A 25,298-nucleotide genomic window follows, 5' to 3' on the forward strand; every position below is an offset into this window, starting at 1 on the left:
GCTACATGAGCATGTGGCGATGCATTGTGTGCGGACTTACCTAACCGCAGATCTGTGCACACAAGTCTGGCGGTACCACATACACTGTCACTGAACCTTCATACATTTGTGGAGGTGCATTATACACAGTGCAAACATGTGTATGTGTATGGGGGCGGCATTTGCTGCCTTGCCCTGGCACCCACATATTAGGGTGACCAGATTTCCAAAATAAAAAACCGAGATGGCTTATAGACATACAACCAGAACTACAGTTTTATGGGCATAAACACAAAAGATAGACTAAAACAGAAATAGGACTCCACTAAAACTGTAGTCCTACATCTATGTCGTGGCCTGTTCGACGCAAAGTATGGGGGTGTTTTGCAGACACAGCACTCTGGAGAGCGGCCGGACAGGAAGGGGGAGGAAATGGGGCGTAAAAAGGAAGCAGAGAGAGCGGCGCTGGGCCCCATTTCGGGATTTGTATATCAGTTTCTTGGAAAAATGCGAGATGGTAGCCACTCTTCACTCATATTCTGGGATGGGGTTTTAAAACAAAAAAAAACTCTCGGGGCACCAGGACAGTCCCAGCAAAATCAGGATGTCTGATCACCCTACCACAAATACAAGTGAGTTTGTATTGAGCGGGTGCCACTATTTCTGCATATCTTCCTGCTGCACAGGTTATCTGCAGTCTCGTGGTAGCTAGATATGCAAGGCGGCTGCCCCCAGGAGCAGCATTGCTGCTTCAACATGGGCATGTAGGCCATACCAATGCATCACCACTGTAGCCAGACACGCATCCTCGTGGAACTGGTGTGGCAGGAAGCTTCTGTTCCACTCCAGGCTGAGCACGCACAGACTTTTCTTGCATGCCGAAAGCTTTGAGCGTATGTGGCCTGTATCGTAGTATTCACTGAGGGGACTACCTTGTAGTAACATATGGGTACAGTGGTATTCCTCCCATAGTGCTAAAAGTCTAGCTAACCTCTCCTAGTTTGTTCTAAATGGTTTTCTCTGGAGGTGTCTCAAGTAATATACACAATTGATTTATTTGGTTCGGGTTTATTCTGTCCACAGATTGGGCTAGTAACCCATGCAGGGTGGTCTTGTGGCCGCGGTGGGCTATATAGTGCACACAGCTGTGCTTCTGGTTGGAATGCGGGAAGATTTTGCAATCAGTGAAATTGTGTGTCTGCCACCGGGATTTTGTAATACTCTTCTATCTCATTCAGAAAAAGTGTATATCTTTGAAAATGTAATTTAGTGTTTCTGTTTAAGGTCTAGAGATGACCCGTAGGAATGCGATGGTGCTGTAGCAGTGCCTTAACGCGCCCCCATTGTGGTTCCTTCCGAGATCTCTTGCGGTCTCCTGAATCGCTTCCAGCCTCCGCCTCTTGCCATAGCCTGTACATACCAGCTAGGGAAGGCCTGTCTAGGGCAGGTGGGCTAGCTCTCAATCCCCCACAGGCATCCGCCTGTGCCCCCACCGCAGGCTGCACAGCCAATGGCCACACATTTATGTATTTAGGGTTCTTGAAACAGGGTCATGCAATCTGACTTCCGCTTCAGAGCATGTACATACACACTTGTTCTAAACTTGATGACTTCCTGCAAGACCATTGGGTGGGCAGATGGTTTGACAGTTGTCACAACTCCCTGTATCACCCTTCGACTGCATTGCCACACTATTGTCTCAGTTTGGAACCTTTTTTGCCATTTGCTATAAGAAATTCAGTGAAGTAATTGCCCCCACTCTCGCTTCATTTGCTGGTGACATTGTGATGGACACCAATATGGTGCAAAAGGCACCAGATTCTACCCAGTGAACTCTTGTGCAGGACCCCCTCTCCCTTTCTTAGATCCTGGCCTGAGAGCAGCCTGAAGGGAAAAGCCCACAAAGAAGGGTCCCCGTGGGAGGGAGTTAATGCCCCCTTTATCCTTTTGGGCGTCAGTGCTTCACCCTCCTCCTCCCCCAGTATTTGGAGATGTATATGTTATACTTAGTTGGTCTGAAAGTGACCCTTTTAACCCTACCCTGCGGGCTGGAACCTCAGTCCCCCTAGATGTACTTTTGCCTGCAAAACGGATTACATCACGTTTCTAATTAGGTGAAGGTGGGGATTGGTTGTACTTGCTCTTTGATGCAGTGCAGGATGATTGGGTTCAGTTGCTCTTTTGAATGCAGTGCAGGAGGGGTTGTTGGACTTGCTCTTTGTGATGCAGTGCAGGATGGGGGTTGGTTGCAGTTGCTCTTTGGGATGCAGTGCAGGAGGGTTGGGTTCAGTTGCTCTTTTGAATGCAGTGCAGGAAGGGTTGGTTGTACTTACTCTTTGTGATGCCGTGCAGGATGGAGGTTGGTTGCAGTTGCTCTTTGTGGTGCAGTGCAGGAGGGGGGTTCTTTTCAGTGGCTCTTTGATGGAGTGCCGGGGGGTTGGGGTTCAGTTGCTCTTTGTGATGCAGCACAGGGGGGTTGGGTTCAGTTGCTCTTTTGAATGCAGTGCAGGAGGGGTTGTTGTACTTACTCTTTGTGATGCAGTGCAGGATGGGGGTTGGTTGCAGTTGCTCTTTGGGATGCAGTGCAGGAGGGCTGGGTTCAGATGCTCTTTTGAATGCAGTGCAGGAGGGGTTGGTTGTACTTACTCTTTGGGATGCAGTGCAGGATGGAGGTTGGTTGCAGTTGCTCTTTGTGGTGCAGTGCATGAGGGGGGTTCTTTTCAGTGGATCTTTGATGCAGTGCAGGGGGGGTTGGGGTTCAGTTGCTCTTTGTGATGCAGGGCAGAGGGGTTGGGTTCAGTTGCTCTTTTGAATGCAGTGCAGGAGGGGTTGGTTGTACTTGCTCTTTGTGATGCAGTGCAGGATGGGGGTTGGTTGTACTTGCTCTTTGTGATGCAGTGCAGGAGGTTAGGGTACAGTTGCACCTTGGGATGCAGTGTAGAAGGTGGTTGGGTTCAGTTGCTCTTTGTGGTGCAATGCAGGAGGGTTAGGTTCAGTTGCACTTTTGATTTGAATGCCATGCAGGAAGGGTTGTTTGTACTTGCTCTTTGTTATGCAGTGCAGGATGGGGGTTGGTTGCAGTTGCTCTTTGTGATGCAGTGCAGGATGGGGGTTGGTTGCAGTTGCTCTTTGTGGTGCAGTGCAGGAGGGTTGGGTTCGATTGCTCTTTTGAATGCAGTGCAGGAGGGGGTTGGCTTCAGTGGCTCTTTGATGAAGTGCAGGAGGGTTGGGTTCAGTTGCTCTTTAGAATGCAGTGCAGGAGGGGTTGGTTGTACTTGCTCTTTGTGATGCAATGCAGGAGGGTTGGTTTCAGTTGCTCTTTGGGATGCAGTGTAGGAGGGGGTTGCCTTCAGTGGCTCTTTGATGAAGTGCAGGGGGGTTGGGATCAGTTGCTCTTTGTGATGCGGTGTAGGAGAGGTGTTTGGTGCAGTTGCTCTTTGTGATGCATCGCAGTAGGGTAGTTGGTTTCTGTTGCTGTATGTGTTACAGTGCAGGAGGGGGTTTGTTGCTGTTGCTCTTTGTGATGCGGTGTAGGAGAGTGTTGGTTGAAGTTACTCTTTGTGATGCAGTGCATGAGGGTTGGGTGCAGTTGCTCTTTGTAATTCAGCACAGGTGGGCCTTAGGAGTGGTCCTGTTTTTGATACATTGCAGAAGAACAGTGGCGTTTAGGTCTGTTTTCTGGAGATGTGTCATGCAACATAGTGTGGTTCAGTCAAGGATTATGTAGTTGTGTGTTGAGAGGATCCAGTGCATCAGGTATGTGTTATGCCACTTTGAAAGCTATGTGGTGGGTGGGGGAATGGGGTCTGCGATGGTTGGTATGCTGTGTAAGCTATGTGGTGGGTGGGAGTGGGGGCAAGTGGGTTTGCTACGGTTTGTATGCTGTGTAAGCTATGTGGTGGGTGGGTGGTCATGGGGGAAAGTGGTCTGCGATGGTTGGTATGCTGTGTAAGCTATGGGGTGGGTGGGAGTGGGGGAAGGGGGTCTGCAATGGTTGGTATGCTGTGTAAGCTATGTGGTGGGTGGGAGTGAGGGAAGGGGGTCTGCGATGGCTGGTATGCTGTGTAAGCTATGGGGTGGGTGGTAGTGGGGGAAGGCGGTCTGCGATGGTTGGTATGCTGTGTAAGCTATGTGGTGGGTGGGAGTGGGGGAAGGGGATCTGCGATAGTTGGTATGCTGTGTAAGCTATGGGGTGGGTGGGTGGGTGGTAGTTGGGGAAGGGGGTCTGCGATGGTTGGTATGCTGTGTAAGCTATGTGGTGCGTGGGAGTGGGGGAAGGGGATCTGCGATAGTTGGTATGCTGTGTAAACTATTTGGGTGGGATCGGGGAAGGGGGTCTGCGATGGTTGGTATGCTGTGTAAGTTGTGTAGTGGGTGGGTGGGAGTGGGGGAAGGGAGCTGCAGCACATGGTGGTAGAACTCAGCATAGGTTTTAGGACAAATTTACAAAGTGGCAGAGGGTAAAGACAAGATGTCTGATGTGGCAGTGTGCAGGTCGGTAGGTTGCAGTGCATGTTTCCGTCGGTGGGGTTTGGGAGGACGACTGGTTGTAAGGGGAAGGAAGGCATGGAGAACAGATAATGGTTGGGAGTATCTTTGAGGTGCAGTACAGTGCAGCAGGAAGGGGTGTTGGAGAGGTGGCACTGTCTGGGCCTACGGGCAAGGTTTTGATGTGCGGGGTGAGTGGCACAGCAGAAGAGTGTGGATGCTTTATAAAGGGGCAGATTGTTCTCTTGTGGTGCAGTTTGCAGGCCCAGTGCAGGTTTCCTGTGACAATGGTACTGGAAAGTGGCGTCAGAGTCTGATTTCCATTTTACCTACGAGTACTGCAGCGGGGTGGGGCCTAGTGCATGTTGCAGTCAGGCTAGGCAGAGCCAAGTATTCTCGAGAGGTGTAATACAGGTTGTTCTAAAGTGCAGTTCAGCCTAGTGAGGTTTAGTACATGGGTTCTTAAGTGCAGTTCAGCTGGGGGTCAAGTGCAAGCATGGCCCAGTCCAGTTGAGAAGACGCAGGCTTCTTATAAAGGAAGGGGTATGTGATTTTGGGGGGTGTTTAGCCGGGGGTCGACTCGTGGAGAAGGGTTTGTGGTACAGTTAGGCTGTGTCAGAATCAGGTCTCTGTTAAATTCCAGTGATCAGTGCAGACATCAGAAGGATGCTGTAGCTTAGCGCAGCGAGCACTGGTTTCAATGAGCAGTGAAGAGTGACAGATCTTTTTTGCATACGGGTCTGGATAGACGCTAGCACGAGTTATCATGGCGCAGGATGCAGTGAGATGCTCTGCTGTCCTCTGAAGTGCATTCTGGAATGGCAGCATGCCTTCCTCTGTCTTAGGCAGTGCATTGCAGCGGCTCCAGTCCACTGCACATTTCTGGGCAGGAGTTGACTGATTGACGTACGCACTAAAGGTTTCCAGGGAGCAATGAGCAGATCTGATCCAGTGAAGGTTTAAACGAAGTTGGCCCACAGCAGACCTGCGGAAGCCCAGCCCAGCAAGACGTGTCTTGTCCAAGTCCTGAAGAAGGGAAGGGCAGGGCAGCAGCACAGGTTCACATTGGTCCATTTCAGGTGCGGTTATGGGCCAGCATAGAAGGAAAGCCCAGTCCAAGTCCTGAGGAAGGGCAGTGCAACAGCCCTTCCTCAGGACTTGGTTCACATTGGTCCATTTCAGGTCCGGTTATGGGCCAGCACAGAAGGAAAGCCCAGTCCAAGTCCTGAGGAAGGGCAGTGCAGCAGCACAGGTTCACATTGGTCCATTTCCGGTCCGGTTATGGGACAGTACAGAAGGAAAGCCCAGTCCAAGTCCCGAGGAAGGGCAGTGCAACAGCACAGGTTCACATTGGTCCAGTTCGGGTCTGGTATAGGCCAGTGCGGAAGGAAAGTCCATCCCAAGACCTGGCGAAGATCAGTGCTGCTCACAGGCCCAGACTCTCTGTCCCTTTCTTCAAGGAACCCTTTCTCACTGCTCTTTCAAGGACCCTTTCCCATCCCCCTTTCCCATCACAACCTTCTGCATTGGCTGTCTTGATCAAGGCACCTTTGATTGTTCCCTCCACCGCGATCACTGGGTCTTGCCCATTCTTTGAGTGTGCGGCCTGTTATTGTGTTATCCTCCCAATGGTTAATATCTCCCCAGCTTTTCTAATCAAATAACCCTTTTATCTCTTCCCTAATGCACTGGGTGATTTCCCACCCCATGTATATCAACGGGCCTACGCTCCCTTCGGGGCAAAGACCCTACTCCCCATTCTGCCTCTTCAAAGTGGGGGCCCATCGCTATGGAGCTGAGGGAGTCCTGTACCGCCACCTGTCAGGATTCGGAACTCTGTCCCCATGGTACCTTTAGACTAGCCTGCAGTGCCCTTGTTCCCTCTAGCTGGATATTCCCCAGATCCGTCTGTGCGGCCTTTCTATTTTATTTCTTACTGCAGTGCCCGCCTCATGGATTAGTGTGCCGCCTGCAGTCACAGGGCTCCGACTCAGCCCTTCATCCTTCCTAGCTTTCTAAATTCAGGGCAAACACGGTTTCCCCTTCGGCTCAACAGTCCATTCCCATCTTTTAATATTGGCCCTGGATGTAAATTTTGTTTCAAAATTGCAGACACGAATAACCCACATGGTGAGAGAGACACAGCAATGCTGCTCTCTGAAGCACATGAGGTCCGCAATCCGGGATCTAAAGGCTACGAGCAGATCAGGCGCCGCCTTCTTGCTCCCAGTGCACACTGCCATGCATAGAGTCTTCGTGTGGCAGGCGAGATCCCAGTAGACCTCCTGGCTGCATAGTTGCTGATGCGACGTTTGGACTTTGCCTCCTAAACCATTCTTGGAGATATGAGACCGTTTCCTTTCCTTACCAGCGCTTTAGCACTCTGACTGTCTTGTACCTAGGTGCTGCAGACCACCCACCGTCTGCTATCCTTCCCCAACCCCAAAGTGGAGCCTCTTCTCCCCCATCATGGAGAGCTAGCCTGAAATGTCCCCCTACCTCGTAGATTCTGGAGGCCATAAGCAATAAAGCCCGCTCTTCCCTCCGAGGCTAGAGCTGTTCCTGGGACCAGATACTTTGCCAATACATTTCTAGTGCTGCCTCAGCTCCAGGTGCTTGGTCAAGAGGCTTCCCTGCTGGTATCTACAGGTCTATGGCATCCTGACCACCTCCTCACCAGTCACAGTACACATCCACACAGTGTGCAGGAAGGGTGGCCGTGCCAGCAGCCGCATGTGTCTCAGCAAGCTGGACCATTGGCAGCCTTGGCACATGTGGCTGCCTTGTACCGCTCCTCTTGGAACATGACTGCTTCAGAAATATTTTGTATTTTGGTATAAATAAAAATGTAATTAAAAAAGAGGAGATTTTGGAGTTGTGTGTCGTCTCATTCCTTGCACATTTAAGATCAACAGGTACATGGATGGACTAAGATGGGCACAGGCCCTTCAGCCCTGCCTGAGGCCAGTTACTTGTGATACGCACTGATGGAGCCCTGCCTGAGGCCAGTTACTCGTGATACACACTGATGGAGCCGTGCCTGAGGCCAGTTACTCGTGATACGCACTGATGGAGCCCTGCCTGAGGCCAGTTACTCGTGATACACACTGATGGAGCCCTGCCTGAGGCCTGTTACTTGCGATACACACTGATGGAGCCGTGCCTTAGGCCAGTTACTCGTGATACACACTGATGGAGCCCTGCCTGAGGCCAGTTACTTGTGATACACACTGATGGAGCCCTGCCTGAGGCCTGTTACTCGTGATACACACTGATGGAGCCGTGCCTTAGGCCAGTTACTCGTGATACACACTGATGGAGCCGTGCCTGAGGCCAGTTACTCGTGATACACACTGATGGAGCCGTGCCTTAGGCCAGTTACTCGTGATACACACTGATGGAGCCGTGCCTGAGGCCAGTTACTCGTGATACACACTGATGGAGCCGTGCCTGAGGCCAGTTGCTCGTGATACACTCTGATGGAGCCCTCCCTGGGGCCAGTTACTCGTGATACACACTGATGGAGCCGTGCCTGAGGCCAGTTACTCGTGATACACACTGATGGAGCCTTGCCTGAGGCCTGTTACTTGTGATACACACTGATGGAGCCCTGCCTGAGGCCAGTTACTTGTGATACACACTGATGGAGCCCTGCCTGAGGCCAGTTACTCGTGATACACACTGATGGAGCCCTGCCTGAGGCCTGTTACTTGTGATACACACTGATGGAGCCGTGCCTTAGGCCAGTTACTCGTGATACACACTGATGGAGCCCTGCCTGAGGCCAGTTACTTGTGATACACACTGATGGAGCCCTGCCTGAGGCCTGTTACTTGTGATACACACTGATGGAGCCGTGCCTTAGGCCAGTTACTCGTGATACACACTGATGGAGCCGTGCCTGAGGCCAGTTACTCGTGATACACACTGATGGAGCCGTGCCTTAGGCCAGTTACTCGTGATACACACTGATGGAGCCGTGCCTGAGGCCAGTTACTCGTGATACACACTGATGGAGCCGTGCCTGAGGCCAGTTGCTCGTGATACACTCTGATGGAGCCCTCCCTGGGGCCAGTTACTCGTGATACACACTGATGGAGCCCTGCCTGAGGCCAGTTACTCGTGATACACACTGATGGAGCCTTGCCTGAGGCCTGTTACTTGTGATACACACTGATGGAGCCGTGCCTTAGGCCAGTTACTCGTGATACACACTGATGGAGCCCTGCCTGAGGCCAGTTACTTGTGATACACACTGATGGAGCCCTGCCTGAGGCCTGTTACTCGTGATACACACTGATGGAGCCGTGCCTGAGGCCAGTTGCTCGTGATACACTCTGATGGAGCCCTCCCTGGGGCCAGTTACTCGTGATACACACTGATGGAGCCGTGCCTGAGGCCAGTTACTCGTGATACACACTGATGGAGGCCTGCCCGAGGCCAGTTACTCGTGATACACACTGATGGTTTCAGAAGAAGCCCAGGGGCTGTGGCAGTTGGGCTGTAGAGTTCACTGAAAACCTGAGGGCTTTGATGCAAGGTATGCAGCCCTTGCCAGGGGATACTTTTCTTGCATTGCAGCAGAAGCAGATGAGCTGGCATACAGCGTGATAATGGAAATGTGTGTTGCACTTCAGAGCTGACTGACAGATGTGTGCAGTAATTCAGTTCATGTGTAAATCAAATGCTGAATCATTTTGGTTCAAGTAAGGTCCAGGTAAATATTCCACAGCACTGCGGTGGACAAACCCAAAAGAAGCAGCGACCGCTGTACAGAAAAAGCAGCTGACATGCACCCTGCCCCCAACAACTCAACAGCAATGTTTATCCTTGTCATTTTCACAGGATTTAATACAAAAGAAGTAGACGTTTTGATGATCTCATCAAACTGAAATGAACATATTAATTATTGCGTTGTGTGTTCCATTCAAACCCAGTTCACTATGGCAGACTACATAGCAGGTAGATACTGTTTGCAGCTGTGCAAATAAAGTAAACTAATTGGCTTTGAAGCCTGTTCTTTCAAGCCAGCAGGAGCCGGAGGCATTATCGGTAAATATGCGCCTGTATGCATGGGTCACTCTGGAAGGATTTCATGTGGTGACAACCATTGTGTCTGGGTGACATTGGCTCAATATTAAGCAAAACAAGGGCCACATCTCTAGGCCATTTGTGTCCAGTCTGTTGACACATTTTCGACAGTCTCATCTTGATATCACCATTTCACTATTCAGCATCACCACTGGAGTGTGGACTATGGGCCAAGTGTAAATGAATCAGAACTTTGAAGATATCTCTAATGACCTGGACAGTAAAGTGGGTTCACTCTCTATTGTACCTGGGAGACCAACGTGCGGAATGATTTGATGAGTAACCTTTTCACCACTGTGAGAGTGTCTGCCTTTCTACAAGGGTAGCCTTCTACACATCCAGAGAACATGGCTGCAACGAACAAACAATATTCATAGGATAGGCATTTGGATGCTGGAACAGTCCATTCGGATGTTCTAAAACAGATCTTCAGAGCCAGTGTGTGGAAGGCAGAGTCTTCTGACCAATGTTAGGTGCCAGGCAGGTGGAACAGATTTATTTATTTTTTAATTTATTGTGCATTTGTAAGGTGCTTATACATCAAGAATGTGTGTTTCAAAGCGCCCACAGGGCAAAGTCAAGGGAACAGTAAGACAATGGAATATGGTCATAGCGATGAATAAAATACAAAAACAGTCCTCTAGGCCTTGCAACCATTTGGAGCGTGCCAATGCAGAGAGAGAGAGAAGGCAAAGGGGGGAAGTGCAAGAGGTTCCACAGAGGGGGGAAGTGCCAGAGAGTCAGTTGCAAAGGAAACCGGTAAGGCCAGGCAGTGCCCACTTGCACATGCCAGTGGGGCCCGAAGGCAAGTGCCGGGGGGAGGGTGCATGCTGCGGGTGATTGGACAGAAGGCAAGGACCCAGGAGGACACATAAGGGGCCAAGGCCACCAATCACAGCGACTGTGGGGTTTAGCACAGGAGAGAGAGAGAGAGCGAAGGAGGAAGAGAAGAGGAAAGTCTTGAGGTGCTTTTAGAACTTGAGGAGATCCGGCTCAAGATAGAGGGAAAGGGGGAGGCTGTTCCAGGGGAGGAAGCAATCCGAAAAAAGGCAACAGCCACCTAATCTCTGCTTAGAGAAGCGTTTGATAAGCAGAGAGTAGGAGCCGGAGCATTGGAGGTATCTGGTATCTGGAGGTATCTGGTATTATTTGGTGAGAGCAAATTGCAGATAGCGTGATCCCTGGCCCATGCTACAGCAATGGTGAGCCACAGTGGGAAGAAAGGAGCTATCCAATCGCAGTTAATAAGAGCAATCATGCTTGTCTTACCAGTATGTATCACTGAGTGGGTCATTTAGTCGGGATAGAGTAAGAGTGATTTGAGGTACTGGGCAGCTATCAGGACTGCACCATAAGGTGTAACTTCTCCACTTAAAAGATCTGAAAGACCAGCTTACATTCTCGGTTGCAGGAGACTGGAGAGGGCAGCTATTGGGGTTTACTTCAATTACATCTTTGGTGGGTTTTCAAGAGCGCTCTATCACAGCAGATCAGGATAAGGTTTAACAAAAGGCAGAACAGACAAAACAGATAGGCACATCTTGATTTAGGTTTTATTGACAGCTCACTCCCTAGAGAACCAGGGGGCTCCCTGAACCCCCAGACGTTCCCTCCAGTGAGTTGCCCAAATAGACAGAATGCGTCTTACCTGTCTAGAGGGCCCTGGGGGAAATTGAGGAGGAGCCTTCTGCAGTCATGATGGTCCATTCCAGGCAATGGATCCAAGGCACACAAGCACCATAATCGACAATTAAATCCAATGCTGTATTATTTTGGGTCCGATCACTACCAGGGAAATCTTTATTGAACAGTGCTGCATTAGTCAAACTCAAAACAGAGAGACCACTGTGCAGAGAAGAGTAAGTCCTCCAACTCACAAGCCAACAGGCTTGTATATCCTGGAGATCACACAAGATTCAATACAAAGTAAGTGGATGTTTCCATGATCTCATGAACGTGAAACTGACCTGTCTTCCTCCCGAGACGCCTCTGCCAGGGAATGTGGGATTCAAACATGGAGTGAAGATCTGACCAGAAACAAATGAACAAGAAAATCTAAACCACACCAACAAAATCTACTCGGGCAGATCTGTCCAAAAAATTCCAAACGACTAACAACCTCACTTCTCAAATAGCTCCCTGAACACGCGCTCACCACCTCACCGACACAAAATACAGCTAGAACTAATGCCACGGCCCATCACATCTCTCTGATCACCTGCTAAAACCCACACACAATGTACAGACCCCTGACCTCTCAGGTCCCCGCCTGGAAACATAGACTCTGAGGAAAGACAACAAACCACCTAGAGAACTTGCCCACACAGATACTAGTTGCTCCTGGTTCAACCTGCACCAACAGTTGGACACAACACCTTGTCGGTTCCCTCTAACCTCTTAAGCACTTTCTCCCCCTTGCTTTGCTTTCAGATCCACGACAGCGCCTGGAGACCTTGAACATAGGAGCTGTGCATGATACAAATCCCAATAACATATTAATGAGTGCATTGCGTGTTCCATTTAAACCCAGGAACCTCTGGTTGAATAATTTGTTAGTAGGCAGATGGAATTTACAGTTGGGGAAAGAAGTAACCTAATGGCTTGGCAGCCTGCCCTTAACTGCTGGCAGAAGCGGGAGGTATTGTCAGCACTTCGCCTCTTCATAGAGTGTACGCACTCTACAATTCTGATTGTGATAACGTGGTAGAGTGGAGAACGGTCAGGGACTACTTTTTATTTACTCTCTCACCTTAACGTGTATCAGTTCAAGCTTCCAACTCAGTTGGCCTTGTCCTTCCCATTCTGTTTTACTCCACACAGTGCAATTTAATGTTATTTTTGGAATGTAGCGTGCAAAGCGTAAATGTGATTTGGCATACAACAGAATGCAGAAATGGCTTCAAATACGTATCTTGATTACTCACAGTCCTGCGTGTCCTCGTCCTCACTGAAGGAGGGTGATCAGTCAACCAGAGAAAGGAACCCTCAAAAAGCAAATCAAAACATGTATTGAAACTAAGCCCCCACACCAGGGGTAAGTGTAGAAAGACTGCACCCTGCAAAGAACCACCTGTAACTACACCAGCAGTACCCAGACAGACCTTCTCTCCACCTGGGGGGGAGTGCAAGCTCCAAGAGCAGATGCGGTACAGCCCTGCCATCCACCCACAAGATCACACCCTCGGCCACAGTGGCATGGGGTGGCACATGCTATCACTGGAATCTGATTGGTCACCACAGGTGCCATCCCTTGATCCTAAACTATGATCATTATGTGTGTGTGTGTGTGTGTGTGTGCTCGTACATCATGCCAACCCTGCATACGTATGTGCCCCACATGGGTCACCCCAGAGAAAAGAGTCTGGACACGCCACTGCTCTGCTACCTGCCAATCATTTCCGACATGATGCGGTGCTCACTGAAACCACACGTGACCTCCATCATGCTGAATAACATCTGTGCACACGGCAAAGAGAAGACCAGAGGGGTTAAATTGGGTCCGCTTAGCATGCTTTCCCCCTCCATACCCAGGGATAGAACAACACCAATTGGTCATAGTTTCTTCCCCTCTCATTGCCCCTCCCTGCCCCTAATGTTTGTGTATGTTTTCATGGGAGTGCAACGCTTCGGCTCTGTGCTGGGGTACATATAACCTGTCAAAGGGCAGGTAAGAAACTGGCTGCAGGTACCGGGGATTGTATTCAACTTGTTTTCGGTCTTTAAGGAGGTGGCTGAGACGGGTGGAGTGTTGGCATGACCATGACTGCTCGCAAAAGGAAGATTGAACATATGAGGTGCCAAAACTGGTTGGCGAATCGGTCCGTCATACAGTTATGAATATCTGTTTGCGGATGCTCTTTGAATAACAGCCCAGCTCATTCTCAAGGAAGTAGGTGCTAGAATGCAGCAGATAGACATCTTTAACTTTAACCAGATGTCCTTCTCACCCAATCCTCACAGTCATCATTAAAACAGGACTACTTTTACACTCCTAAATGTAACCCATTGTCTCCCCCGGACAGCCTGGGCTATCACTTTTAAGGGAGGTTTCTTTTTGTATCACAATCGTTTAATTGGAAAAGCCCTTCCACCTCTAGACAGGATCTCTGTTCCTCTGGCCCCAAGAAGGATCTCAAATACAATCAAAATTGTTAGAAATTCTTAGGCAGGAGCCAGTAAGATCCTGCAAGGACATATGGCGACCAGGGATTCCATTCTGGTTCCGTTCTGGAGTGTGTTGAAATTGCTTATCCCGAGAAACTCTTAGGAAACAATAGTAGGAGCGTACGCGAGCAACATATAGCATTCTCTCGGCAGACGGTTACTACTCCATCTCGGGCTACAGTCATTCTTTCTAGCCCCATTCGAAAAGAAAAGTAGAAAAATGTTGCACCTTGTAGGCACATTGTTTACTATCCTGCAAGATTCTTGGAGGTCAATGACTCCTAGCCAAAGTCCCGACCTCACTCAAGAACCATTACTATCAGCCTATGCGAGAAAGGTATGTTAATGTTCCAGGCTCAGCCTTCGACTTTATCTTGACTCGCCGGGAACTTTAGTGTACTCTTAGGTCCTGTCCCCTTTCTTCCATACTGCATGGGCGTCCCTTCCAAGGGACGGGAGATGGAACCTTTTTCACCAGGAAAAATCTTCTTTCTCTTTGAATTTAGAGGCGGCAGGGGTGCGGCCCTGGGAGTATGCGCTGCCCTGACTATGCTCTCCGGCGCCACATCTCAGTCCCCTTTTCCATGTCGACGGGAACAGGCCGAATTCACCAGCGCTCCTGGGTGTGGCTTCGGCCATATAATTCCACGCGCGGTTACTTCTTCTCTTTTGTCTTTTTATCATTCAGGTACTCGGTCCTCAGGCGTCATGCTCCTTCCCGGTGCATGTCGACTTCCACAGGGTTCAGCAGATGGCCATCCTGCAACAAGCTCTTCCCAACTTCAGACCCCCATGCCCTCTGCCTACGTTGCCTTGGCCCAGACCACGGTTGGCAAGCTTGTACAGCGTGCAACGCCCTGTCATCGAGGTCTCTGAAGAACAGACTAGCCAGGTGGAGGGAGCTCTTCCAGAAGTCGCCTTCAGAGGACCTCAAGGACTTTTCCATCGTACCCCGCAAGGGAGGCTCCTTTCCCAGGACTCACCTGCGCAGGAGGGACCACTCAGGTTCTTGTACCAGCACGCGCACCGAGACTGCTTCAGCTACCGGCCTACAGGCCAAGGGATTCTTGGATCCTCCCGGTGACTGAGGGACCGGAAGGTTCTTGTACCGGATCTTCATCCGAGGGGCTCCGCCCTTGTACCAGCATTATGTCAGAGGGGCTATGCCCTACTACCGGCAATACGTCCGAAGGGATGCCTAAACGCATCTCTATCGACCCCCGGGTCGAGGGTGTCACACCTCCCGAGTCTAGGCCCAAGGAGCAGGGTAGGCCTCATGATCCACACTCAAGAGTCTCGGAGGAGGCTGGGTCCAGCGGCCGAGCAACACGTGGCAGGCAGCTCGACAAAATGGCCACCATGCCAGACATCAGCACCTGTCAGGCGCCATTCCACGAGTTCGGCGAGGAACGAGTGTCATGGTGGGACTGGCCTCAACTGAGTACGTGGCCTACAGCCTATCCTTCATTTGTGCAGGGCAGGTTCCCGCTGCATCCGTATGGGCAGGGTATGCAGCGGCTCCAGAAGCCTCCTGCTACCCAGTCTATATCCCCTACCACTCCTCCGGCCTGTGAAGACAGGTTCTTTGAGAGGTTCCTCAGGCTCATGAAGTCCCCTCGGATGGGGGTTATCCTCAGGGATGCCATCAGGGACGTGCTCCCTCCAATGCTTCCAGCACCTCAGGCTCCTCCGCCGGCGCAGCCTCTGCCTCTGGCCCCCCAGCCGATTCCTCAGGTGGTTCCATACCAGCCTCCTGCGCAGCCTCTGGCTCCGTTCCCTGTACCCCAGCCGCCGGCTCCTGCTACTCCTCCACCGACGCAGGATCCTCCTGACCCACAGGATATGGATGTGGAGGAGGACCCTGACACACCCTCATCAGCCAAGGCCTTCCACGAACGTCTTGCAGGCTAGTGGAGTACCTGGGCCTACCTCAAGCCGAGGTCGAGCAACCAGCTGAAGGATTTGTAGAGGAGGGGCCAAGTACCCCCACTCCACCTACCCCGCCTACACTACCTGAGAAGTATGAACCAAAGTATGTGACATATAATACACCAATCAGAAGGCAAGAAGAAGAGCAACGACTCCTTGCAGTACTCATAAGAATGCCTATACCTAGGAGAATATGGGAACTAAAGTATCCATTAAGGAAACCATACCTACATCCAAGACAATATGATGGTCATTTGAATGCGATTCCTGATGAAACAAAAAAACTAAATGACCAGGGTGAATGGTGACGTCATAAGAAAATGAATTGATTCCATAGATAGAAGAAAATTAGACCTGAGAGGCAGACGATTTATGAAAAATTAAATACTACTAAGGATAAGTGACATTTTGGGATCAAGATGAAGAAACTTATGCCACAAACGTGATGAAGATATTTAGTTAGTTTAAACGTGTACAGATGCAATGTAACGCAAGCAGCAAAGCAATCATGAAGCTAGCCAAATGCTTATAGTAAATAGATCGCAGAAAGCGCCAACATATACATCTCATAGATACGTATGGATTGAATAAAGAATGAAGGTTCCACTATGTATCTAGCAGTCTTGAACACTGAGGAAGGCCTCAAATTCAGTGTCCCAGTTACGAAAGCAATTGAATTAAACATAATATATTTCAGCTAAGGAGTTAGATGAGCCAAAGAGCCATGGCCTTATCAGAACTAAAATTGGATGACATTAGATACAATTAACGTGAAAGAACAGAAGCTCCTGTTGAAGAAGGTCAAGTATAAAGAAAGACGTCAGAGGACTATTGGAAAATATAGTTAAATACACGAGTAAGGCTCAATTCATGGTGTCCAGTCACGTGATGGAAGAAAGTTGTATGCATGAGGAGATCACACCTACGCACGGAAGCCAAACAGTACCCATACTCCTTAAAAAATCCCAGCGAACAGTACAAACTCAAGGCCAACTTCAGACACTAATTGACACTGAAACATTGAGGTGATGATTGAGTGTCCTTTTAATTGGTGGGAAGCTGGTATCGAGACAAGCTCACCCGCACCTGGTTGTTCAGTCTGCATGCTGCTCACGTAGGTGGAAAGTTATTGACAGGGGTTAGTAGCCAGCCAATTGTAGAGGACCACGTAGTTGGGGGTCCTATAATTGTGTAACCAATGGGACGTTGTACATTTAGTGATGTTCATAGTGGGCTTAGTTGTCCCACCTGTTGTTGACTATCCAATTATTTCTCTCTGTTACTCTATACAGATATTACACCTATACTTAGTAGTTCACTTAGAGCCAATCCCGTTTCCCGATAGGTTTTAGAAGTTTGCCACATAGGATGACGTTGGTAATGACACAGGTCTACACGTCAGTAGTGACACATTTGGTCTATAAAAAATTTGTTTTTTCTTAAATGAGTGGAGAGTTGAGTATCAAGCAATTGTTGATGTTCGTTGTACTCCCTGTTTTACTTACTTACATTAAAATAGACAATCTTTTTGCCAAACTATTTGTGTCATCTGAATTATTGATGTTTCATTAAAATCTGCATCCCCATCCATCTCAAAGGAATTGCTACTCATCTTAAAGGGCTGGAAAGTCTCCAGTTCAGGGTCCTTGCAGAAGTCCTCACGCAACGTCCCTCTGCCAAAACGGGAATTCCACTGCAGACCGATGTAGTCTCCCTGGCGAAAAAGGGTTGTTTCAAGCCCCACTCGGCCCAGCCGGTCAATCGACGCCTGGAAACCAAGTACTGGCAGTTGGAGGGGGACACACTCTTGCTATCGGCCCATCCTCAGCCACACTCCTCAGTGATCGCTGCGGCATCACTATACTCCAAGCCTCAGTCGTCCTCAGCGACGCTGCTATGCAAGGAGGAGATCATCTTGGAGGCTTACGGAAAGAAGCTGTATTCCAACGCGTCCTTGCATCTTCATCAGGCCAACGCTGATGCCATGCTGGCTGCCGCTAACCAGAGGTTATGGCAGGAAATTGCGGACTTCCTCCCGGAACTCCCTACGCAAAGCCAATTGCGTTTCAAGGCTGGATTGGCTGAGGCCAAGCTGGTGGCGCAGGACCTCATGGAATCCACTGTGGCCCATAGTGACACCTCTGGCCGCGCCATCTGTATCGCCAAGGACATGAGAAGGACAGCCTGGCTCTGTGCAACGAAATTCAACCCGGATGTCCAGGAACGCATATTAGACCTGCCCTTCAAGGGGGGGGTGGGACTCTTCCACTCCACCACGTCTGAGGAGCTGAAAAAGAAGAAAAACAGCTCACAAACGGTCAAGTCTTTATCCATCTTGATAAAGACCATGCCCAAATCATACACCCAGTCACAGCAGCGCTCCGACAAGGGACGCACGTACAGAGGGTTCCACAGCTTCCAGCAACGCAGGTCCAGGCAGCTCGGAAGCTCGCCGATTCCAAATCGGCGCAAAGAACAAAAAGGAGGGGGGAGTAAGGGCTTTTTCCAGTCCCCCTCCTCTGCAACAGCCTCTGAGTAAAAGAAGGCATGGCACGCCCTCCAGGTCCATGTGTCTCCAGGGGGGGCAGGCTTGCTCTTCATACACAGTTCTGGTGCCAGAATTTTGCGGACCCCTGGATCCTCTCCATAGTTTCCACGTGGTACTGCCTACCCATCCCAGCCTCTCCTCCCCTCCACTCCCTCAAGTTGGGACAGCAACTCTCCTGATGGAGATCCAGTCGCTCGTAGAGAGCCAGGCCGTGGAGGAAGTCCCAGCCTCCCAGCGAGGCTTGGGCTTTTACTCCAGGATTTACGCCATTCAGAAAAAGAACCAGGCGGGCCTGAGAGTTGTGCTGTACCTTTCCATCGTCAACCTCTCCTTACCTCTACAAAATTCAAGATGGTTACGCCAGTTTTTATAGCGGAGACATTGTGCAAGGGAGACTGGATGTGCTCCGTGGATCTGAAGAACGTGTACCTAAACGTCCTGATTTGGCAGCCCCATCATTCTTTCCTTCGGTTCAGGATCATGGGCTACCATTTCCAATATAAGGTCCTTCCTTTTGGCCTCAACTCGGTCCCCAGGGTCTTTACCAGACTCATGAATGCTGTGGCTGGCCTCCTCAGAGCACAGGGCTTCCACATCTACCCATACCTCAACGACTGGCTCGTCAAGGCTACATCTCCGGAAGCGGTTCACCACTCTTCCCATGCCCTTATGAACACACTGCACGATCTGGGCTTCTCGGTCAATCTCAAGAAGTCGCAGCTGTAGCCCACGCAGACTCTGACATTCTTGGGCCTCATCTGGGACATGTGCTCTGAGAATGTATTTCGGTCGGAGGACAAGATCTCGACCATCAAGAGGGCCTCCACACACTTCCTCAGCAGAGAAGTGACTTCGGCCTGATGGTACCAGCATCTCCTGGGTCTCTTTTTATTTACTCTCTCACCTTAATGTGTATCAGTTCAAGCTTCCAACTCAGTTGGGCTCGTCCTTCCCATTCTGTTTTACTCCACACAGTGCAACTTAATGTTATTTTTGGAATGTAGCGTGCAAAGCGTAAATGTCCTATTAGCCGTCCCACACACAAGACTCAGGATGAGGAGGATTCAGCTGCACTTCGCGGATTCATGGAACCAGGAGCGGGGCTCTCAATCCGAGATGATCAACGTTCCTCCGTCTCTCTGCCCGGACCTAACATGGTGGTGTCCAGGGATTGCAACCTTCGGGCGGGCAAGCCCTTCCGGCCTCCCACCCCGCAGGTCACCATCACCACAGACTCCTTGTTCGAGGGCTGGGGAGCCACTCTGGATGATCTCTCGGTCCACGGCACCTGGACTAGACAGGGCCAGGAATACCACATCAATTGGTTGGAGCTGAACGCCATCTGGCTAGCGCTCAAAGCATTCCTTTCACTTCTCAGGGGAAAGGTTGTCCTCATCCAGACAGATAACTCGACCAGCATGTACTATTTCAACAAGCAGGGGGGCACCAGATCCCCTCCACTGTGCAGACTGGCAATTAACATTTGGGAATGGGCCCTGGAAAACGACATCTCCCTCACTGCAGTCCACCTCCCAGGGGAATTCAACCTGGGGGCGGACAGGCTCGGCAGGTTGGGAGCAGACAATTACAAGTGGCATCTAAATGACCTTGTTATTCAGGAGATCTTCAACAGATGGGGTCCCCCCATGTGGATCTCTTTGACGCCTGGCACAACAAGAAGTGCCCTCAGTTCGCCTCCTGGCAGGGACAGGGCCCCGGCTCCCTGGGTGACGCATTTCGGATCCAGTGGAATGGCATAACAGCATACACCTTCCCACCCACTCCACTGATTCACAGAGTGATTTGCAAGATCAAGGAGTCTCACCAGCTCAATATCATTCTCATAGCTCCATGGTGGCCAGCCAGACCATGGTTCTCGGAGCTGCTCATCCTCTCAGAGATACCTCTGTTTCACCTCCCGACGGGCCCAGCACATCTTCTGGTGCAGCAGGGGGGCAGGGTCATCACCCCACGCCACAGAAACTAGCCCTCACAGCGTCGTTCCTGAGCAGGTAACGCTAAGGCACCTCAGCCTCTCCCAGGCCAATATGGAGATCATACAGGGCGCCAGGAGCAAGGCTACCAGGGCCCATTATAAGAGTAAATGGATCAGGTTCTGCCACTGGGCAGACTCCAAGGACATCAACCCCCTGGCATGTACTTTGGACGACGTTCTCTCCTTCTCGGTGCACCTCACCCACTCAGGCATGCAGGTGGACACCTGCCGCACTTACCTCACAGCCATCGGGGCCTACATGAACTCGGAGGAAGGGGTCTTCTCCTCCTCCAATCTGTTTGCCAAGAAACACTTGACAGGGCTTGCAAGGCTCTACCCGCCCATCAGGAGGCCACACCCTGTGGGACCTGAACATAGTCCTCGGTGCCCTGTCGCACAAACCGTTCAAGCCAATGGCCTCCGCAGACATCAGGCTGGTCACCATCAAGACGGCCTTACTGGTAGGCCTCACCTCGGCTCGAAGAGTCGTCGAGATCCAGGCGCTTGTCGCCTCAGAACCATATACTACCTTTCACAGGGACAAAGTAGTCCTGCAGGCGCACCTAGCATTTCTGCCTAAGGTGGCATCTGCTTACCATTTGAACGAAGACATCGTCCCCCCTACTTTTTTTGCCAATCCAAAGGACGAGGCACAGAGAGTTCTGCACTGCATGGATGTCAGGCGTGCCCTGAAATTCTACTTTGACAGGACCAAGGGCTTCAGCAAATCAGACGCCCTGTTTGTCACTTTCGGAAGTGCAAGACCAGGCCTCCAAGGCCTCCATATCCCGCTGGATGGTCTCGGCCATCAAAGAAGCATACGAGGGCCAGCACAAGCCGCTTCCTGCGAACATCCATGCCCACGCAGTCAGGGCCAAGGCAACGGCCATCGCATTCCAGCGCCATGTACCTTGGCAAGTCATAAGCAGGGTGGCCACTTGGGCCACTCCCTCAGCTTTCTGCAAGCATTACTGTTTGGATGCTGGTTCTAGATCTGACGTGGCTTTTGGACAGGCGTTTCTCAGGAATCTATTTCCTTAAGGAGGGTCTCCTCTCCAGCCTGGGGCCACATTCAGTTGTAATCGCCCGTGCAGTATGGAGGAAAGGGGACGGATGTAAGAATAATTATAAGTTACTCACCGTAGTGACTAACATACTCTTAGTTCATAGTGTCACACCCTACCCTTTTTCTCACCTGTTTGTCCTTGATCTGTGTCTTCTTGGAAGCTTCTTCCTGACTGATCGGGACTTGTACAGGTAAGGACGTGAATCCTCAGGTTCCAGTGTGAGGAGTGCCGACTGCCGTAGGAGCAGAGTAGCGTTCAGTATCCAGGAAGGTTGCGACGGTGGAATCCAGGAAGGAAAAGATACAGGGCGTCGAATGCTCTGTGCGTGCCGGTGAGCCCGTGGCACTGAAGCACAAGTTGCTTCACTTGAGCTAATTACTTTGTAATGCCATTAATGCAACCTAAACCCTTATCCTGTCGGGGTCAAAATATTCTAGCCCTGCATGGTGTTCCTAGCCCTAGCAAGCGCTGATGCACCGGCTACGCATTAGAACCACCAGGGGGCAAATCTCACCCTATGTTAATTTCCAGGGACACAAAACACACAATACTATTTTCGTCAATTTTTTCAATTTACTATCATACAAAATTTGGCCATACCCGATTAAAACACCAGCAGTTGCGAAAACTACAATACATTATTTTCCGCCTGCACCTTTGGGTCAAATAGGCAGGTCACGTGGGACTCTACGTCAGGGAAAATTTTATTTAATTGCCCTCCGTGAGGTGTGCCTAGTTGGCCCAATCGTCAATTCTAAAACATTTTAAGAAAATCCACATCACACACCATTCTCGTTAATGTGCGAGGGGAACATAACATATCTACAACAAGAAATCACAGAATCTATAACATTGATTCTAACACAATTCTTTCTAAAAGAGCATCAGTCCACTTGTGTCACTCTAAGTAAAGTGGCATCCATATGTCTGGTCGACCGGTTTCAATGATGTCTTTCGTGTGTCATATTCTTCAGGACCCATTGTTTCTTCCATAGACCCAATCTGCAAACCCCATGAGGGTAAAGTTGCGACATGTTCTCTTTATCTGTTGTATGTGCAAAGGCACGGTCACTTCCAACAGTATTCACACGTTCTAAAGCTTCTTTTTAGAAAAGCCACCAACCTTGGTGCTAGATCACTCGTCAATCTCTTTTTGACCCAGTACACCTCTTGTGGTCTAATGTTCTTATGGGAAGTGCCCTTTAGGATGGTCGAGTTATTTTCGTCTGGGCTTCTCTGCCTCTCGTGCTTCATTCACAGTTTCGTTTACCTTAGGGTCGGCCCTCCAGGAGCCCTTCCTTTATACTGAGCACCAACTGTGACTCAGCCCTTAATATCTCTCAGCTGTCTGAGCCTGGATGTCTGAGCACCAACTGCGCCTCAACCCTGAATGTCTCTCAGCTGTCCAAGCCTGGATGCCTGAGCACCATCTGCGACTCAACCCTGAATGTCTCTCACCTGTCCGAGCCTGGATGTCTGAGCACCAACTGCGCATCAACTCCGAATGTCTCTGAGCTGTCCGAGCCTGGATGTCTGAGCACCAACTGCACCTCAACCCTGAATGTCTCTCAGCTATCCGAGCCTGGATGTCTGAGCACCAACTGCGCCTCAACCCTGAATGTCTCACAGCTATCTGAGCCTGGATGTTTGAGCACGAACTGCGCCTCACCCCTGAATGTCTCCCAGCTATCCGTGCCTGGATGTCTGAGCACCAACTGCGCATCATCCCTGAATGTCTCTCAGCTATCCGAGCCTGAATGTCTGAGCACCAACTGCTATCCGAGCCTGGATGTCTGAGTACCAACTGTGCCTCAACCCTGAATGTCTCCCAGCTATCGGAGCCTGGATGTCTGAGCACCAACTGCGCATCATCCCTGAATGTCTCTCAGCTATCCGAGCCTGAATGTCTGAGCACCAACTGCTATCCAAGCCTGGATGTCTGAGTACCAACTGCGCCTCAACCCTGAATGTCTCCCAGCTATCCGAGCCTGGATGTCTGAGCACCAACTGCGCATCATCCCTGAATGTCTCTCAGTTATCCGAGCCTGAATGTATGAGCACCAACTGCTATCCGAGCCTGGATGTCTGAGTACCAACTGTGCCTCAACCCTGAATGTCTCCCAGCTATCGGAGCCTGGATGTGTGAGTACCAACTGTGCCTCAACCCTGCATTGTCTCTCAGCTATCTGAGCCTGGATGTTGAGCACCAACTGTGCCTCAACCCTGAATGTCTCCAAGCTATCAGAGCCTGGATGTCTGGGTACCAACTGCACCTCAGCTTTGAATATCTCCCAGCTATCTGAGCCTGGATGTCTGAGTACCAACTGCGACTCAACCCTGAATGTCACTCAGCTATCCGAGCCTGGATGTCTGAGCACCAACTGCGCCTCAACCCTGAATATCTCTCAGCTATCTGAGCCTGGATGTCTGAGCACCAACTGCAACTCAACCCTGAATATTTCTCAGCTATCCGGGCCTGGATGTCTGAGTACCAACTGCGCCTCAACCCTGAATGTCTCTGAGCTGTCCGAGCCTGGATGTCTGAGCACCAACTGCGCCTCAACCCTGAATATCTCTCAGCTATCCGGGCCTGGATGTCTGAGTACCAACTGCGCCTCAACCCTGAATGTCTCTGAGCTGTCCGAGCCTGGATGTCTGAGCACCAACTGCGCCTCAACCCTGAATGTCTCACAGCTAACCTAGATTCTCTTCTGTGATCAGACCACAATCCCAGTCGCCCCTAAGTGGCTCTGTCAAAACACCAATCCAGCCCCAAGCTCTGCGTCACGTCTTGAGTATCTGGGAGTGATATTTAACCAATCGCTGACCTTTTCGAAAAACGTTTCTGCGCGAGTCAAGAGCTGTAATTTTATACTTAAGGTGTTTCTATCCCTGAACTGGACACAAAAAATGTAAATGTTCCAAGCCCTGATCCACTCAAAACTATACCCCTATAATAATAGCCTATTAGGTGTACCTAAAACAGAGATAACAGACTTCAAGTCATGTGTAGCCGGGTGGCCCGCCTAGTCTTTGGTTTGAAGAAACAAGACCACATCTTGAGAGCATTGAAGACAGTTTACTGCTACTCGTCCAATGGCAAATAGAATTTGAGATTGTGACAGGCCCAGCTTTGTGACCCTGTCATGTGGGGGGGATAGGGAGCCCACCCCAGTCCAACACAGGTGTCTGAGTGCAGGCAGGCCCCTTCCCCAACCGTCCTTACTAGGAGAGAGGGGGAAGATGAACTCTGTGTGCGCAGTGATGTGGAGTGCCCTCCCCCAAGAATCGTGAACTAAAACCCAACCACTTGAAATTCAGAACAGAATATAAAAACCTCTTATTTAAAAAAGACTATTACCTTCCTCGTGATCCATGGACATTACCATTTTGTTTCATGTGTTAAATGCATTCAGTAACCAACCTCGAAATGTGGCCAGTACGGCATTCATAAAGTCTTGAGTTTTGTTTTTCCATGTATTTGTTTCTATGGGGTGAGACCTCCTCGCCAATTCCCGCCCCCCGACCCCCATTCAACCTGTCCACTGTAGAGTATCCTGGGTGCTAGTGCCATGATACGAAACACCAACTAAGAAAACAAGTTCATTGTTGGACTGAGATGCAGAAGAATACGTCTCAGAGTGGATGAACAGCCGGTAAACTCTGCATTACTCCTGCATCCCCCTTCCTCGTCCCAGTCCTGACTTAATGAGAGAACAACAAGCAGTGCCAGCGTGCAGCCGTTGTGCAGAGCACAAAGCGTAGAGCTTTCAACAAAGCATGATTAAATTATCCGACATTTACACGAGGGAATCTCAAACTCAAACAAGTGTTCAGGCAAACCCACACACAACTATCTGTAGGGTCCTTTATGGACACTGCAAATATCGCCCATCCCACTGCCTTGGGTGAGACGCAGAGAGCAGAAACCTCCACGATTAGGGTGGCCCTGGCTTCCATCTGGCAGAGGAATCTGTGGCTGCAGAAACCTCCACGGTTAGGGTGGCCCTGGCTCCCATCTGGCAGAGGAATCTGT

The 25,298-nt window shown here is 50.3% G+C and overlaps 1 protein-coding gene across 1 annotated transcript in view; it reads left to right on the forward strand.

Moving 5' to 3' along the window:
• IGSF9B (immunoglobulin superfamily member 9B) overlaps positions 1 to 25,298 on the forward strand; it is a 1,213,970-nt gene that overhangs the window by 1,156,367 nt on the left and 32,305 nt on the right. The gene's annotated exons all lie outside the window — the stretch shown is intronic.

Source organism: Ambystoma mexicanum, chromosome 9 (genome assembly GCF_040938575.1).
Source record: "Ambystoma mexicanum isolate Mex_15411 chromosome 9, UKY_AmexF1_1, whole genome shotgun sequence".
Lineage (NCBI taxonomy): Eukaryota > Metazoa > Chordata > Amphibia > Caudata > Ambystomatidae > Ambystoma > Ambystoma mexicanum.